General features: G+C 44.0%; 1 long non-coding RNA gene across 2 annotated transcripts; it reads right to left on the reverse strand.

Moving 5' to 3' along the window:
* Positions 1 to 3962: 3962 nt before the first annotated feature.
* LOC134492048 (uncharacterized) lies at positions 3963 to 13678 on the reverse strand. Of its 2 annotated transcripts, XR_010067385.1 has the most exons (4): positions 13605 to 13678; positions 9295 to 9395; positions 7821 to 7903; positions 3963 to 5469 (listed from the first exon to the last, which is right to left on the reverse strand). It is a non-coding gene; the product is annotated as an uncharacterized LOC134492048 (long non-coding RNA). The 2 variants fall into 2 exon arrangements; XR_010067384.1 differs by having other exon boundaries at positions 3963 to 7903.
* Between the last annotated feature and the right edge of the window lie 2923 nt (positions 13679 to 16601).

A 16601-nucleotide genomic window follows, 5' to 3' on the forward strand; every position in this document is an offset into this window, starting at 1 on the left:
GCAGAGTGAGTTGTCTTGGCAAAATTCTATCAGCCTATGTCCTGCTTCGTTTTGTTCTCCCAGGCCATGCTTACCTGTAATTCCAGGTGTCATTTGACTGCCCACCTTAGCATTCCAGTCTCCTGTGATGAAAATAACGTCTCTTTTAGGCGTATTGTCCAGTAGGTGCTGCAGATCCTCGTACAACTGCTCTACTTCAGCTTCTTCAGCATCTGTGGTTGGGGCATATATTTGGATCACTGTGATGTTAGATGGCTTGCCCTGAATTCGAATTGAGATCATTCTGTCGTTTTTTGGATTGTATCCAAGCACTGCTTTAGCCACTTTACGATTAATTATGAAGGTTACTCCATTTCTTCTGTGGTCCTCTTGTCCACAGTAGTAGATCTGGTGGTCATTTGATGTGAAGTGGCCCATTCCAGTCCATTTCAGTTCACTGACACCCAAAATGTCTATCTTTAATCTTGACATCTCACCAATAACCACATCCAATTTGCCCTGGCACCACCAGCACCGTCGGCCGCTAGCCGTCCTTTTGGCTTTGAGCTAGCTGTGTCATCACGTCTGGGGCTAGTTGAGCTCATCCTCTGTTCCTCCCCAGTAGCATTTTGACCATCTTCCAACCTGGGGGTCTCATCTTCCGATGGTATACCGACATATCTCTGGTTGTACTGATCCATTTAGTTTTCACGGCAAGAATGCTGGGGTGGGTTGCCATTACCTTCCCCAGGGATTGCATTTAGTCTGACCTCTCTGTCATGACCTTCCCCTCTTGGGTGGCCCTTCACAGTTTAGCTCATGGCATCACTGAGGTGCTCAAGCTCCAGCACCACAACAAGGTAACAATCCTTTGCTGAAGTCTGAAAGAATACTTGGATACTAATCTCCAAAAGGGTTTCATCTGGCCATCTACTTCCCCAGCATCTGCCCCTACATTCTTCATACTAAAGAAGCCTGACCTTTTGGTACCTGCAGCACAGAAGGACTCACCCATGAGAGTCGTACACGATTACAGCACCCTCAATGAATTAATGGTTAGGGAACATCCGCTCCCTCTAATTCCTGACCTGCTCGATCGCTTACAGAAGGCTCGCATTTTTACCAGGTTAGACCTCAGGTATGCCTACAATCTAATCCGGATGAAAGAGGGGCATGAATACCTGACGGCCTTCGATACCAGGTATGGGAAATTTGAGTATCTCATTCCCTTTGGGTTAGCTAATGCTGGGGCCATATTTTCCCGATTTATGAATCAAATTTTCTCTGATCTACTAAATAAGTATCTGATCATTTATCTAGATGACTTATTAATATTCTCTGAGAACGCTACAACTCATGTAATTCATGTCCATAATGTCTTACAAAAACTCAGAACAAGCTGTTTGCCAAGCTGGAGAAGTGTGCCTTCGATTTAACTGAATTACATTTTCTGGGCTATAGAATATCAACAGAAGGTATATCTATGGACCCTTCAAAGGTCCAGGTAATTCATTCTTGGAACCCTCCCCCCAATGTGAAAGAGGTACAAAGATTTCTGGGGCTTGCCAATTTTTATCGAAAATTTATATATAAGTTTGCTGACAAGGCTAAGCCCCTCACACAGCTTTTGAAGAAAGGCACCAAATTCCTTTGGGGGGAGAAGGAGCAAGCAGCCTTCCAAGAATTTAAGCAACTGCTTGCATCCCAACCCCTTTTAAAACATCCAGACACCACAAAGCAATTCATAATTTATTCAGATGCATCAGACTGTTCAATTGCCACAATGTTATTGCAGTTTAACGACAGAGGAAGAGGTTGCTTCCTTGTGTATTTTTCTTTCACGTGCTCTCACGGGCAGAGAGAAATTATGTTTTTAACAAGGAGTTGCTGGCAATTAAAGCAGCATTCCAAGAGTGGAGGCATTGGCTAGAAGGTGCAACCTTTCCAGTGAAAGTTTGCACAGATCATAAGAATTTACAGCTTCTACAAAACACCAGATCGCTCACCCCACGCCAAATCAGATGGAGCCAGTTTTTCTCCCGTTTCAATTTTGTGATCTCTTATTTGCCTGGAGCTCAGAACTGCTTGGCAGATGCCTTGTCCCGCACCACTCAGGCAAACCCAGCTGCACACCAGGAGGCCCAGGCTTCTATATTACTACCTTACAACTTTGATCAGTTGCCTGGGGGGAACCAGACAGAGATTTTAGCAGGCAGACAAGCGGAGGACCTCTTCGTAAGGGTCAAAGCTCAGCAACAAGACCTGTATGCCAAGGCCAGGATGGATGACCTCCAGAGGGACCCGCAAGGCACTGTTTCCCCATTCACTGTGGAAGCAGGAACTCTCTGGCATAATGGGCAGTTATACATTCCCCTCTCATTGAGGGAAGAAGTACTGAAGCTCTGCCATGACCATCAAACGGCAGGGCACGGAGGTGTTTTCAAAACTCTCCATAGAGCTCTGAGAGACTACTGGTGGCCTAAGATGACTGCAGACATAAAGAGTTATGTTGCTTCTTGTACCTGTAGACGAGCCAAACCTACCAGGGAAGCCCACAGGACTCTTGCAGCCCCTCCCCACCCCCGGTGGGCCTTGGGATACAGTCTCCATGGACTTCATCACTGATTTACCCCTGGTCCAGGGATTTACTTCCATACTAGTGGTGGACCTCTTCACTAAAATGGCACATTTCAATTGATTTTATTACGGTCACTGACCAGTACAAGATACAATTCTATAAAAATATGCACATTAGCCATAAAATATGAGCCATCTAAATTAAAATAATTTTAAATTTGAGTTTACAAGTTCCAATTAGGTGTTAAAATACGTTTGGATCACAATGTAAGTGAGCCCCTTAATCAAGTTTAAAAACAATCTTATTAATTTGCATTATCATGACTAATATTCTATCAGGTATAAGTGTCTATAAAAATATATATAAAATATTAAAAGGAGTGATAAAAAGAGTAAAATATATATAAAATGTGTTATATAGACCACAAAGTTATTACAAGGGATACATTACTACATTTTTCCAATCATAAACTGACGTATCTTCATAGCTGCGCAGAATCTGGCTACTTGCACCGTGACAGTTGGATATTCATCTAGAAGTAACATTTGCATACAATCTATATCTTTCCATCTAGGGCATTTACTAATCAAAGGTAAAATTAGTTTACTCCTGAGCTCTTTATAAAAAGGACAACGGAGAAGCACATGGTCTGTAGTTTCTATCTCTCCATTGTTACAAGGGCACCGCCTTGCAACTATTGGGATTTTTTTGTATCTGCCTTCCAAGACTGCAGACGGGAGTGCATGGCTTCGAGCTAGGGAGAAAGCTTTCCACTGGCTAGGAATTTCAAGTTAAGAAAGGTAGTTAGCGGTATTGACAATATATTTATTATGCTCTGAAGATAGGAAATGAGGGGCCTTCTGTAAGTCCATTTGTCTCTCTATATCCTTTATCCTTTGCTTCAGGGTCAATTTTGCCTGTTCGTAATCCATCCTAAGAATTGAATCTGTAGAAAATCCTAGCTTTGTAAGGCTAAATTCAATGTCCTTTAACCAAGAGGATTGGAAGTAATCTTGAAAAATGAGTGGTGCTAAACCTTGGGGATAATGCTTGAGTTTTAGCCAAAGTTTCAGGGAGGCTAGACGCACTCTTGCCCCAACTTTTATCATGCTGACTTCCAATCGAAGTTGAGCGTTTGTCACACATTTGGTCATTTGGAGTACTGCTCTAATAAATTTGGACTGCACTCTTTCCAGAGGTGTAATGCTTGAAGTCGGAGCACCAACGCAGGACCCGTAAAGGAGCTGGGCTAATGACTTCACCTGGAAGAGCTTAAGAGCTGCTGAAATATAGTGCCCGCCTTTGCTTCAGAAAAACTTTAGAATGGCATTAGCTGATTTTTGTCCAGAATCAGCTGCGTACTCAAAGTGAGGTTTCCTAGATCCATTGGCATGGACAACTACCCCTAGGTATTTGAAGTTTGTCACTTGCTCTATTCTGTGCCCGTTTATATGCCAGGAGCGAAGTTTCGGCCTTTTAGCGAAGGTCATTATCTTTGTTTTCTGATAATTTATTTATGATTATTAATACAATATTGGGCCAAGGATGTCAAAGCTCTCTTGAGGCCTATAGGAGTCCTGGAGAGTATGACCGCATCGTCTGCATACAGCAGCAGGGCAATACTTCGGTCCCCTAATTTAGGAGGATGAAAGTCTGGGTGACTTAGGCATCTTACCATATCATTAATGTAAAAGTTAAAAAGAAGGGGAGCCAAAATGCAACCCTGTTTCACCCCCTTTTGTACTTTAATCGGCTTGGACGGTGACCCAGATCTATTGCACCTGACCTTCAAGGTCGTATCTGAGTGTATTAGGTAGAGAAGCCTGCTATCTATTGAGGCGGCTTCCAACTTCTCCCACAGCTTAGGCCTTTAAGTCTATGTAAGCAGCATACAATGATGTTATCTTGTTGAAACAATATTTTTCAATCAAGTGTTGAAGAATCAGGCATTGTTCAATAGTTCCTCTGCCCTCTCTAAAGCCAGCCTGTTCGTCCGCTATAAGATTTCTCTGGTCCAGCCAGTCTTTGAGTTTTCCTTGCAAATGTCTAGCATATAGCTTACTAATTATATTCAGTAGACTAATAGGTTGGTAATTGGCAGGATCATTTATCTTCCCTTTTTAAAAAATCGGGACTATAATAGCCAGGCCCCAATCCTCTGGGATTCTCCCTGAATTATCAATATAGGTAAAAAGTGATGCTAAAATTGGGGACCACCATTCAACATTATTCTTTAATACTTCCGCTGAAATAAAATCCATTCCCGGAGCCTTCCCTTTTCTAAGTTGTCCAATAAGAAATTTGATTTCAGCCACCGAGACTGAGGGCCACTCGATTAGACCTTCGTTCATTTGTGTCAACATTGCATTGTTAGGATCCTCATACATTTTCTGGAAATGGTATTCCCACACCTCTGGTGAAATGTGAGAGTCTAGAATAGTAGATGATCTGACAGTCTGATTGGATAATAGTTGCCAAAAAAGAGGTGTTCTTCAGTTTGGCAGCTTCAATAAGACGTTTCCACGTGGTTTTCATATCCTCCTGCTTCTTATCAGCCACCAATCTCTCATACTGTTTTTTGCTAGCAAGGAGGTGTTCGAGAGATTTTGTATTTGTGTTGTTAATAGACTTATATAAGCGATAAGCTGCAGGGAGGGCTTTCTTAGCTTTAACACATTCTTTGTCGAACCATGTCTTAGAGAGAGTCACAAACCTTTTGCTGTCAGGGTTAGTAATGCGAGTCAATACCGGTTGTAATTTTTGTATTAAAGTTTTATACAAAATCAATGGGTCTTGTGAGGTATTGGGAGACACAAACGATGATTGAATTGTTTGTAGATCATCCTCTGCCAATGTCTTCCTCACCCTTTGATCAAGTTGTAAGGTCCATCTGGCATGACAACTTATTTGTCCTGCTGGTACAATGACAGGGATAAAATATGTCTCCGGCCGCAGCTGACTAGTAGGTATCTTCAAATGTAGACATAAAGGAAGATGGTCATTTTCTAGATGCAGAAGCACCTTAAAGGACTCCATTGAATGTAATGAATTAATAAGACTAGCATATAATCAATAGTACTTTCCCTAGTTCCAGCCATAAATGTATATTCTCCTGGGTGATCACTTTTCATGGAGCCATTTAGTATGTATAGATTAAACTTGTTTGCAAACTTGGCCAGACAAATCCCAGCATAGTTAGATCTTTTATCTTTGAAGAGGCGTACAAGAGTGGCATCAGATAAATTAGGAGAATGGGTTGGTGGATACTGCTGAAATTTGGAGAACAGTGTTTGGTCATCAGGACCTAGCCTGGCATTAAAGTCGTCCCCCCCCCCCCCGAGTAGTACCGAGGCACTAGGATATTCCAAAAGGAGGTTTTCCACGTACTGCTCTAGATCTGACCACATTGCCTCTATTTTGGCTCTTCTTTGTATTGGCGGGAGATACACATTAATAATTAATAAGGAAATATTTCCCAGATCTAAGAGTATAGCCATAGTTATTTGATTAAGTGGCTGAATGGATTTATGGCTTACTCTCAGAGCGGTAGAAATAAGAATTCCCAGTCCACCTTTCATCCGCCCTGGCCCTCTGCCAGCAGTTGCCGCCAACTTGTACGAATAATAGCCATTGAATACAAGATCATCAGCTGTCCAAGTTTCCTGAAGCAAAAGGACATCCGTATCTAACAAATGATCTAAATGGTTAAGGCCTTTGTTACGATACCATCCGGCTATATTCCACAAAATAATTTTCAGGGGATTTATCTTACACTGGTCTGCGTACCATCAGGCCATATGTGTTAATATCCTTGATCTAGACAAACCCTCTTTATGACCCAAATGGGTCCCATCCGTATCCCCATCTTCTAAAGAGCCAAGGTTGGAAATTTCTAAGGGTTGCTCGTGAACTTGGGCCACTGTAATAATTTTTGCTTTAGTTGTTTCCACTTGCTTCTGTGTGATATTAATACTTGTAGTGAGAGCAAAAGGCTCCTCTATCTCAGATATTACATCTGGATTTTGTAGTTCATGGTTCTCATTGACAGCTTTCTGCCTACGGCTAGTTTGCTCTCTCTTTTCAGTGCATTCATATTGTCCCAAGTGAGAATTTTCTTGCATTGTTTGAGGTGTTAAATTTAATAGAGGGTTCGCTGTGTGGCAAGTTGCCATTAAAGCTCCTTTTAAGTCATTTAATTTCTTAAGTGTATCAACTTGTCTATTATCTGGTGGAGCACTGGATAAGTTAATTAAGTTCCATTCTAAAGGAACAGGAGGCAACTGAGTTGGTATTGGGTGGAGAGAATGTTTACTATTATTGTTCCTTGGCATAGTCTCCATTAATGAGGTGTCCTTGGATTTATCTGCAGGAGTATTTCTACTATGAGTTAAATTTCTAACACTCTCTTGACTATGCTGAATTATAAGGGGACTAACTTCCTCTGAATGAAGAACTTGAATTGGGAATATTGAGAAAGTATTCAAAAAAGGTTTCATTTTTAGAAGCATACTTGGTATCACAGAAAGACCGAAAGTCAAGAGAATCCGTCTAAAGCTGCCTCTGGCTGGTAGCCAGTCTATCTTTTGTAAATCCACAAATCATTTCTCACATCGTAGTAACTGACTTAATGATTGCAGTATAGCTCTTTTCAACTCCCATTTGCCTCCATTAATTCTATTTGTATTTGAAGGGCTGTCTTATTGGGTTGTAAGTAACATTTACCTAATACAGGTTTTTTACCCTTTTCATCCCTTTCTATACAGATGTTTGTAATTTTCTTATCTTCCCTTTTAGCTCCTAATATAGGGTTAACTTCAGAGGCTGAGGTTAACTTTCCTCCGCAGCCTGACTGAGAGGAGCGGTGCAGGTGCAAGCCCTTTATCAGAGGCCTCAGTTTGATTTGCAAGACTCATGCCAAATTCAACCAGGGAGTCTCTTACAGAATCAACTTGAGTTTTGATCATAGTCAGTAAATCAAAGATTGAGAGAACTGTCTGTGCCGTCAATAGACTGTGTCTGGTTATAAATTCCAATGAGTTCTGGATTTCCAAGCTTTTATGATCAAGGAGTCCTTCCTTATTTAATTGTTCAGCAGCTGTGCAGACAGCAACAGCCTCTGGGGAAGAAGCATTTTCTATCAATGATGAAGAAAACTCCAACAATTGCTGACTCTCTATCTCAGCCTGTAAGTCCCACTCCAAAGAATCCTTTCTATTTAATAAATAAGTTGGGGAATCATAATTTACTGATGAGGTTCGCTTACTTGTAACAAATCTGTCCACCTTCTGTTGTTTCAGCAGTTTAGAAGAGGGCTGGGTTGCCGAGGGAGTCCTTTGTCTCTTCCTCCTTTTCCCCATATCAAGAGATAGGTGGTATAAGTCAAATATAAATAAGCAAGGGAGGCTCCGTAGTAGGATAAAAAGCTATGAAGTTGAATGGTGAGTTTAAAATGTGATAAAATAGAAATAAAAGGAACTTGTTAGAGGAGCTCATTACAAGACGTTGCAAGTGGGAGGCCGGCTCCGGCGACCTGTGGTGGACCTCTTCACTAAAATGGCACATTTTATTCCGTGCAAGGGCCTCCCATCTGCACAAGCCACAGCACAGTTGTTCATAGACCACGTTTTTAGGTATAGAGGCATGGTGAATCACTTGGTGAGTGACAGAGGCCCTCAGTTCACTTCCAGGTTCTGGAGGGCCCTTTTCCAGTCATTAGGGGTCCAGATCCACCTATCATCATTGCATCATCTGGCTAGTAACGGAGAAGCAGAGAAAATTAACCAATGGTTGCAACAATATCTCAGGCGTTACACCACTTATCAGCAAGACAATTGGCCAGCCCTGCTCCCCGTGGCAGAATTTACTTAAAACAACTTGATGCATTCTTCTACCAAGATGTCCCCATTCCAGGCACTCTATGGGGTTAACCCTCGGGTGTTGCCCACCTCCTCCCAGCAGGGAACTGCTCCAGCAGCTGCAGACTTTCTTAAGGTGCAACAGGCCGCACATGAGTTGTTAAAGGAGCAGCTGAACAAGGCAAAAAGTGCTTACAAGAGAGCTGCAGATGCCGACAGACAAGAAGGGCCAGCGATTGCTGTAGGAGATAAAGTTTGGTTCTCTACCAGGTTTTTGACTTCTAGCAGGCCTTCCAAGAAGTTGGACTCAAAGTCTGTGGGCCCTTTCACTGTGGTGCAGCAGATGAATCCAGTGGCTTATCGTTTACAGCTACCACCATCCATGAAAATCCATCCAGTGTTTCACAGAGCCTTGCTAGCCAAAGACCCTCCCCCAAGTGCCTTGCGATCGCAGCTGTCCCCCCCCCCACCTCCAGTATTTGTGGATGGGGAGGAGGAATACGAAGTCGAGGAAATTCTGGACTCTAGGAGGAGGGGAAGGGGCATCCAATATTTAATACACTGGAAAGGGTACCCTGAGGAAGAGCGCACGTGGGAAAATGCCAGAGATGTGCATGCACCAGCACTGGTTCAACAGTGCCATCAGCTTTTTCCTCATAAACCCAAGCCTTACATCTCCCAGATATTCCTCACTTGGCCGAGCAAGCAGAGGAATCCCAAGCAGAGGAGTTCATAAGTTGGCAACCTTCACTCCTGCCTGAGGGTCGGAGGCCAGAGCAAGAGGAGGAGGGGGAGCTGCAGCCCTCCACCTCGGGCTTGCATTTCCCAAGGGGGGGTGGGGAGGAATCTTCTAATCATCTAGCTATTTTCCAGAAGCAGCACCTGGGCCGGAAGCATTATCATAACTGGAGAGCAGCAGCGGTTCATCCTTGGAAGAGTTTTCCTTTGAAGAATTTCCATTGTTGCCCAGTTTCCATGGGAGCCTGGAGGAGGAGATGGACTCTCATGAGACTTTGGAGGGAGGAGGGAACTCTGGACAGGAGGGGGCTGAAATGGAATGTGAATCTGGAGGGGAGGGTGATGTCATGAGGTATGGATGGTGAGCAGGAGGGGGCCCCTATCCAGGGGGGAAAACGCATGCGCAGTCTAGAGGCTTTGAACTGTCCTTCAAAGAAACTCAGAAGAGAACTGCCTTGAGTTTTGGGGTTTATCTGTCTGGGTTTCCCACGCTCCTTCAGTTTGGTAGGATTCTGTCTACTATAGCAGCTAATAAACACTAGAGACTGATTCCTTGTCTCAGCATGGTTTTTTGCTTAAGTCAGGACAGAGTGACTTGGAAAGCCTTTTTATCTTGGCTTTGCAAAAGGAATATAAACCAGTGGAGCTGTTTTTGAGGAGACAAATTACTGGAGTTGTTCCTGAAAGCAGAGAAAATGGTAAGAAATCAACTTGTGGGACATTACTTGACATGATTAAAGAACAAGCTTTTTAAAAGTAAACAAATTGAACTTTTTCAAACAGGGTTAAAATATATATGTTGTAGTTTCTGGTAGCTAGCTAGCTGCTATTAGTGATTTATATTTCAAATTTCATCACTTCCCATCTCAAGAGTGATTGGGCAGTTTACAATAAAGCTAAAATAAATACAGGTTAAAATACAATAAAAACAGTATTCTTAAATAGCAATATAAATATAAAATCCAAGATGGGGATGTTAAAAAAATTCTTAATTAAATTCATGTACTACACAGGGGCATCTTCAAGGCATTAATGGGACTTATTTTTTGACCAGGACTGAATAATGAGGTTTTAAGGATTTGTTTATTGGGGAGAGATTTCTTTTGTTTTACTTTTTAGCAGAGAAAGCAATAAATTGGATTATAAAATAGATCTTTTTGATTAAGGTTAAGATACATGTTTCACTATTTCTGGTAGCTCTTAATAGATTTTTGCTGATTAGGACTGAGATAAGTTTTTATAATCTGATTATTGATAAGGGATGAGATACGGGAAGAAGATACCTTTTTTTCCTCCTGTATCAAAATACTACAGAAGGTGTTAAGTCACTGAAATTGTTTATACTTGTCTGGAGGGAGGGGGGAGTCATCTTTTATATATCTGTTTTGTTTCTGTTCTCTTTTTTTTCCTCTATCACTTTTTTGTTTTTTTTTCAATATTTCTTTAGCTTATATTTTTTTATCTTTGTATTTTTAAAATTTTAATAAAATTATTTCTTAAAAAAAGAAAGCAACGGTGTGAAATAGTGCCTCTTTTTTCTCCCAAATCCACCATTATCTTTTTAATGATACCCTCGCTACTTCATAGATTCCAGCCTAAATAATGATATTAATTACTTGTATGTGCCATCTGCCTCACAGCAATTCAGGGCAGTTATACTTGAGCTTGCTAGCCAGTGCCCCAATCACATGTATATTTAACCCAGTCCTATTGGTCAGTCATAGGAATATTCTAATTTGCGTAACTCTACTTTAAAAGCTTGCATCCCCACCCGTTTTAGGTTTGGTTTTGCAGCCTCCAGTGCCAAAATAAACCATTTCTGCTTCAATGGACAAGTATCCTGTCATGAGTGAGGATGGCGAGCAGGGGGCTCCCATCCAGGCTGTAAAGCGCATGTGTAGTACTGAGGAATTAGGTGGCCATTCAAAGAGACACAGATCGGACCCGCCTTAGCCTTTGGGGTTTATATGTCTGGGTTTTTCCCACGCTTCTTCAGTTTGTTAGGATTCTCTGTTATGTAGCAGTAACAAAACACTAGAGACCTACTCCTTGTCTCAGCGTGGTTCCTGGCGGTTAGGACATATCCATTTTAAACAAAATCTTGGGGAAATTTCTCCCCACAGCAGCATAGCAGGACTATCCTAGAGAGCAGCCTTTCTCAGCCTTTCGCCCCTGGAGGAACCCTTGAAATATTTTTCAGGCAATGGGACCCCTGCTCAAATATAGGCCAGAAGTCACAAAATTATATTCATTTCATGTATAGGCCTGCATATATGCATTAACAGTGTTTTTGAACTAAAAAGAATGAAACTTGCCTCTTTAATGTGAAGTTGCCCGAATTTGAAATAACTTCTTAAATAAATTGTGATCTCCCAGGGAACCCCGAGTGACCTTTCAACAAACCCTGGTCAAGAAACCCTGCTGTGTGTGTTCCTTTCGGGTTGCTTGCACAACTACATTATCTTTTCTAGGATTTTCCCAGGTACTGATGTCAGACTGACTGGTCTGTGGTTTCATGGTTCCACTACTTGCCCTATGTTAAAAAAAGGAACTTTATCTCTTCTCCAGTCTTCTGGCACTTTCCCTGTATTTCAGGAATCCTCAAAGATGATAGTCAGTGGTTCTGAAATCACATTGTGGAAGAGCAGGCTGCTTAGAAAAATTCCAGGCACCTGTGCTGCCGCCTTTCCCTCCCATCTGAGCCTCCTCCCCAGCATCAGCATGGCAGAGTTGCTTATAAAAGCTGAAATTTTGAAACAGGTGGGGAGGAGATGTGTGTGTGGGGAACTTGGCAGCCACCAGCAAACAGTGTAAAACAACCAAATAAAAGAAGTGTGCTCCTTGTGAATGGTCCAGAGGAAAAGGCACAGCAGGAAAAAGTGCAAGTATAAGAGCACAATGTGGAAAGTCGCAAGTACTCTAGAAGGATCCGGGGGCTGGGAAAGCGCTGCCCGGTTGGGCCCGGAAGGGGCTCCGCGCCGCTCCGGAAGGTGGAAGTCCGAGAGGGCGGCGCGGGGCCTGCCGAGGCGTCTCCGGGGCGGGTGGGCTGCTAGGGACGGGGGCGGCCTCGCGGAGCGCTCCCCCGAGGCGGAGGGCGAGATGGCGGCCCGGAGGGATCCCCCGCGGCTGGGGGCGGCGGCAGGGCCCGCCGAGGGCGGCCTCGGCCCGGGTGCCCGGCGCTGGCGCCTGCGGCGCTTCCGCTGCCCGGGGGCCCGGGGGCCCCGGGAGCTGTGCAGCCGCCTGCACCAGCTGTGCCGCCAGTGGCTGCGGCCGGAGCGGAGCAGCAAGGCGGAGATGCTGGACCGGGTGGTGCTGGAGCAGTTCCTGGCCCTGCTGCCCGCGGAGATGGCGCGCTGGGTGGGCGAGTGCGGAGCGGAGAGCTGCTCGCAGGCGGTGGCCCTGGCCGAGGGCTTCCTGCTGAGCCAGGCGGCGGGCGACGCGCTGGGAACGCAGCAGGTGAGAGGGAGGTTCGTCCGGAGAGATGCCTGGGATGGTGATGTATCTAAGCAAAGTCTGTGATTCCTTGATTTCTCTGCAGTCTTTTCTGGAACTTATAGTAGGATATGATTTCACTCCCTCTTTATTTATCCTAGAATGTTATCACTTTAAACAGCAGGGTGGTGTCTGGGTTTTCTTAACCAGTCATGGCAAAAATGTGTGGACTTTAACCCAGGCCAGACAAAGGAAAACAAACAGATCCCTATGTCTAAAAAAAAAAAAACCTCAAGAGGAACAGAGAAAAATGACATGAGTTAAAGCGCAAAGAAGAAAAGAAAAAGAAAAGGCACAGGTGGGGTGGTTGCCGTTTATTGCTGTGGCTTGGGTTTCTTGCAGCCCCAGAGCCATGCGGTTCTGGGTCTGCTTGCCCCCCTGCAAGGCAGGGCACAGGGCTTCCAAAATGCCAGAGATAGGTGGTGGGGGGAGGGAGTTGAAGCACCCCCGCAGTGCTAAGTGCGGGTGGGCTGCCAAGCACCCGAATTTTGCTCACGTGACTGTGGGGGCGCTGCAACAGTTATAATTTCAGGCACAGGTGGTAAATCCATTTTTTCAGTGCTGTTGTGATTTTGAACGGTCGCTGCACGAATAGTTGTCAAGTGAAGACTACCTGTAGTCCAGGCACTCACCAAGAGTCGACACTGACTTGAAGGCACAAAAAAAAAAAGCAATGGGGCAACATTTCATTTTCAGGGTGTGATCTCTAGGGGTGTATATAGAGAAGGATTAGAATCAAGGGCAAGTAATAATTCACACACAAACAGTCCACAAGTAAATGGCAACACTGATAATATAACAGCTTAAATTATCTTACTTAAAATATTTCACTCTACACCTCAGCCAGAAAGACTGCTGGTACACCTTCCTGCCTGCCTGCCTGTCTCTCTGATTTATTTAGTTATTGTATTTACTATCCCACCTTTATTATTTTTATAAATAACTCAAGGCGGCAAACATACCTACTGTAATACTCCTGCCTCCTCCTATTTTCCCCACGACAACAACTCTGTCAGGTGAGTTGGGCTGAGAGAGAGTGACTGTAACCCACCTTTATTTGTACAACTCAAGGCAGTGAGTTAATTATTACTTAATAAAAAGAAGGCTCCCTCTGTGAATTTTTAATCAAAGTCATGACACAAGACACCTTCCTGAGCTCTGAGCTCTTATTTTAAGGATACTGTACTGTATTTTCTACTAAGCGTCATACAACCAACTGTAATAAAAATATAGGCAAAATAATTTAATTAAAATATACACATTCATCACAAACCATCAAGAAATGCAGATTAAGAAACACCAGCCATCTCATTAAAACCATACCTGACTAGTTTCAGAGCAAATCTTGCTGTGACCTTGGTCTGATCTTTTGCCTAAATGCTCTTCTGGCTTGCTCCTGCAACTCAAACTGATGGGACAAAATCAGGCTCATAAATATTATCAAAGTGAAAATGACCCAAAGGGGGGTATTTAACCCCTGACTGGTTTCCAAGTGAATATGCCCAAATTTCAGCTTTGAGTAGAGAACCCTAAAGGCATAAAGGAAATCAGGAAGTTGCACAAAGACATTTAATCTGACTTGAAGACGTTTTAAAGTGCTTTTCTTTCAAAGAGCTTTAAAGAGCTTGCCCTAATTAGTTCTGTCCTAGTTTATAACCACTTTGGAATATTTTTATTTCACTTGGCAGTTTAATCCTCCACTTTTGGAAAAGGGCCTCTCTCTGCCTCTGCTTTCTTACACTCTGTACCCCTTCATGCTTTCAGGTCCCAGGGCGCCCTTTCGGAGTGTTTTTTGTAGGCGTCCAGGACACACGGACACTTTCCACTCCTCGCAGCTGCAAGCTCCCCAGAACTCTAAACAAATGAGTCCTTGAAAGAACCTGAGTAACATCCAGAATTTCCCAGCTGACTTTGACTGGTTTGAAAGGTGAACCAGTGCTGGATGGGAGGCCACCAGGGAATCTCAGGCTGCTGGAAAGTTTAAACAGAAACACCCCAGAAGGTGGCCAAGGCACAACACTCCCATATTGCTGCCAAGAAAATTACATGAACACTCTAGGAATTGAGCTCCGCTCAAAGGAGACTTTCCTTAACAGTCAGCCAGCCAATATTGAATGTTGTGGTCGTTATTTGGACAAGCCATTTCTTGCTTTCGTGCTATTGGTGAGAAGGAAGCCAGAAGACCAGAGATAAGTATTTCTAAAGGGAATCAGTGACAACACAGAAAACAGACTATTTCCCAGAGCACCTTTGGAAATACACTCATGGCATTGCTTGAAACAGCGAGGTTTCGTACCTCTCCAGTCCCTGTATGGCTTCATCACCTCTGCTTCATTGCTGTTTGTCTAAACATCCAGAACTCGAATTCCCAGATACTTCCACTGCTGGCACTGTAAATATGATGATTTCCCAATAAAAGCAAACGGTTTGTTTTTAGCTTCCCAAGCGGCAGATCATTTTACCTACACCATCCAAAGGAAAACAACTGAGAAGATTCTTGCATTGGAAGTGCAGCGTCCCACATTCCCAAATCTGGAGGAGACTGGGTTGGTGGATGGCGAACGAGCCGTGCCATAAACTTCGTTCTCTCATGCTGCGTTGTGGCAAGGAGCAGGGACCATCAGTTCGCCCAACTCCCGTTCCAAGGATTTTTCTTCTGATGCTCGAGAACTTTTCTTTTTCTTCTTCAGAACTGTTGAGATTAGGACAGAACTATTCATTTCATTTCATTTCTATCTTGCCTTCATTTTGTACAACTCAAGGCAATGTACGTGATGCTCCCTCCTCCCATTTTTCCCAGTGACAACCACCCTGTGAGGTAGGTTGGGCTGAGAGGGAGGGACTGGCTCCAAGTACCCCAGGGAGCTTCTGTGGCTGAGGGGGGGCAAGAACCTGGGTCTCCCCACCCCAGATCCAGTATCTTAACCCCAATGCCACCCTGGCACTGGAGTTAGGCAAAGGGTCTTCCCTTTAATTCCACAAGGGAATAATCGGAATCTGCCTTCTCCTCCACCCTGATCCCTCATTTGGTTTGTCTCCACACTGGAGACAGGTGCCACCCTTAGCTTGACTCTTCGCATTCTGACTTTTTCCCCAGTGGCTCATCCCAGTGGCTGCCAAATTTGTTTGTTTTTACCCCTTTTCGGTCTGAGAAGCTGCTCAGTTTTGGACTCTTCTTCGGTCCTACACGTTTGAAGAGGTTTTTTTTAAAATAATCCTTGAATTAACCATTTTCTGGATCGGCAAGCTACATGAATCCAGCAACTAACCAAACAAGTTGGTTTCACACAGCACCCCCACTCCCAAAAAAGTCTGAAATTTTGGTGTTGTCTGAACACCGTCACTTGTTCTTTAACTGGCCTGATTCATTGCTTAACCAAATCAGTTACAAAGCTGGTAGCTGCATTTACCCAACATGGTCAGGATGGGGGGTGCTGGGTTCAGGGGGGTTAGGGTATGGTGTGAACCTCGTTTGTTTGACCTTCTGATGGCCCACCATCCTCTACAAATCTAGAAAAAGGGTAAATTCTGTCTTCAAGCCAAGCAAATCAACGCAGTTGTTGCAGAGTCCCTGATCTGCTCTTGCCCAAAGTTTACATCCTGCTGCTTTCTGAGCACAAGTCTGGTTTGTCCTGTCCCTCCTGAGCAGTTGTTGCATTCTGGAAAATGGCAGAGCTGCTCCTATGGAGCCACAGACACCAAAAGGTCTCAGGATCAGTCCTGCCCAGATCGTTACTGTATTTCGTGCACGCTTCGCGTGGTAGGCAGCAGCATTGCAACCGAAACTGTCCCCACGACCCGAGTTCAGTCCCAGCGGAAGCTGGATTCTCTCTGGAGTAGCCGGCTCAGGTCAACTCAGCCTTCCATCCTTCCGAGGTCGGTAAAATGAGTACCCAGCTTGCGGGGAAGGTGACGACTGGGGCAGGCAATGGCAAACCACCCTGCTGTATAGTCTGCCA

Source organism: Candoia aspera, chromosome 2 (genome assembly GCF_035149785.1).
Source record: "Candoia aspera isolate rCanAsp1 chromosome 2, rCanAsp1.hap2, whole genome shotgun sequence".
Classification (NCBI taxonomy): domain Eukaryota; kingdom Metazoa; phylum Chordata; class Lepidosauria; order Squamata; family Boidae; genus Candoia; species Candoia aspera.